This window comes from Gopherus flavomarginatus, chromosome 3 (genome assembly GCF_025201925.1).
Source record: "Gopherus flavomarginatus isolate rGopFla2 chromosome 3, rGopFla2.mat.asm, whole genome shotgun sequence".
NCBI lineage: Eukaryota > Metazoa > Chordata > Testudines > Testudinidae > Gopherus > Gopherus flavomarginatus.
The window spans coordinates 88,777,044-88,779,361 of NC_066619.1; the positions used below are offsets into that span (position 1 = coordinate 88,777,044).

Sequence of the window (2,318 nt, forward strand, 5' to 3'; positions counted from 1 at the left end):
ACCAGACAGTAAGAATGCTACACTCAAACTCCCTTGTCCCTGGCAATGTTCCCTACACTCAGCCAGGAGACGGTGTTTCTTTGGTTATGTGCCACCCAGGGATTCTACTACTGGGTTTCCAGTTGCTTCACAGTCCCAGAACAGCAAAAAGTATCTGTTGCAGACACAGGAATTAGATCCCGTATTTGCTAATCAAACACACTTCTGCCTATCTTTGAATGATACTTTAGATTATTAAAAGAGAAGGAATGTTAAATATCCAATTTCCTTGTCACCATTTATGCCTTCTCTTTTCTTTTGGCATCATCACTCATATATGTACACATACACATTATAAGTGTTAAACAAACAATTTTATTCTGGTACACAGTGATGATGATTGTGAAGCTTGGTTGAGGCGGTGAAGTCAGAGAGTGGGATATTTCCCAGGGAATGCCTTACTGCTAGACGATGAACTAGCAGTCAGCTGAGCCCTCAGGCAGGACGCTCCAGAAAGCAGCTCCAAGGCAGAGGGCAGGAGCAGCACATGGCAGTGTGGGGAGGGACAGCTGAACTGCCGGCAATTGATAGCCTGTTGGATGGCTGCCGCACAGTGAACTTAGGAGAGTGGGGAGCTGATAGGGGGGCTGGCAGTCCACCCTGGTTCCAAGCCCCCACCAGCTAACTCCAACAGGCTGCTCTTCCTGCAAGCAGTAGACAAAGCAGGCGGCTGCCAACAACATTATAAGGGAGTGTAGCGAGGCGGTGTGGCTCCCCCCCCCCCTCAGGGAGGGTTGAGCCCCGTCAATCACCCCCCAGGGCGGAACCACTGGGAGGAAGTCCTGCCCCTCAAAGGGTCAGGCAGCGACCCGGAAGGATAAAAGCTGGGCCTCAGCCCTCAGTCAGGGCTTGGTCACCAGCAGGAGCAGACGTGCCCACTGACTCTCCTCACCGGGAAGCCGCAGAGCCCTACAGTCGCTACAACGAAGAGCTGCCAGAGCTGCCCCGCAGTTGCTACGACGAGGAGCTGCCAGAGCTACCCCATCCCCACTACGGCCCCGAGGAGCCGCCAGACCAGACCTGGTCCGCCGTCCCAGAGGTATTCCCCGACCTACCGCCCTGCCCGGACTGGGAGGAGCCCATGGTACTGGACACCCCAGCGGACCAGGGGGGAGGCTGGAAGTAGCCTGGGGGCAGCTGACTGTAGTCAGGCTGCAGAAGGCCCTGCACCTATGTCAGTGTGTTTCGGTCAGGACCCCCTTCCCCACTGACCACCACTAGCGGTGTCAGCCGCTATCAGGGCCCCGGGCTGGAACACAGAGGAGTGGGTGGGCCTGCGTTCCCCCTGCCACTCATAACTGGGTGGCAGACTCCCTCCTGGCCACTGCTCTGCCCTGCTCCAAAGGGCCAGAGCTGATAGCTGTGTTTGGTGCCCAGCCCTAACCAAGGGCTGGGCCCATGTTGACTTTGCCTCTGCTCTGCCTTGCCCCAAAGGGCCAGAGCCGATAATCGACTACTAGGTTTGTTGGGGCCCGCCCGACCCAAGGGCTGGCCCCCCTTTTATTGAACTGTGTCGCTGTTCGGCCCCGCGTACAGGGCCCGAACCACCGGAGAGGACTGAGGTCCCGAAGATAGAGGCCCTCGGACGACGAGACGAGGCTGGTGTGGCTCCCCTCCTCCCCAGGGAAGGTTGAGCCCCGGCACCCCCTCGTCCACAGGGAGCATTGCACAACTTTAAATGAGCATGTTCCCTAATTGATCAGCAGCGGCGTAACAACAAAACAGCTTTAACCAGGACAACTTTAAGTGAGGAGTTCTGTATCTCTTATTGAACCAAGTTCTGTTTATTATTTTCTCAGGGGAAAGCGCAAATGCAGTCTCCTGCTTCTACAAGTTATGCAGTTGAGTTTCCTACAATTGGGGAAATCTCAGAGGTCAGCACATCTGGACTGCAATGGATGAGCCTCACCCTGGGAAAACCACCTCATGATCATGGTATCTTCTGTCGGTCAGAGAGAGAAACTTTCGAGCTAAACAGAGCTCTTCTTCAGGTCTGGGAAAGGTATGAAGAGTGTCAAAGCTAAATACAAGATTGAACAGATAGTTTAGGATAAATAGTGCATATTTTAAGGGATCATTTAAGGTGAAGTGGCCCTTTAACACCTCTGTTAACAACCCCCAAACCTCTCCAAGCTCATCATCAGAAGCAAGCTCCCAACAGACCAGGACACAACAACTCAAAGCAGCACCAGACCCTGCCAGAACAACAGATGCAAAACCTGCAAATATTTTTCCACTGTTACTATGATCAACATCCCCCACAACACACCTTTCAAGAT

General features: G+C 53.6%; 1 non-coding gene across 1 annotated transcript; it reads right to left on the reverse strand.

The window, feature by feature from the left end:
* Nucleotides 1-1,835: 1,835 nt before the first annotated feature.
* On the reverse strand, nucleotides 1,836-1,995 carry LOC127048557 (U1 spliceosomal RNA). Its single transcript, XR_007773732.1, has one exon. It is a non-coding gene; the product is annotated as a U1 spliceosomal RNA (small nuclear RNA).
* Nucleotides 1,996-2,318: the final 323 nt, after the last annotated feature.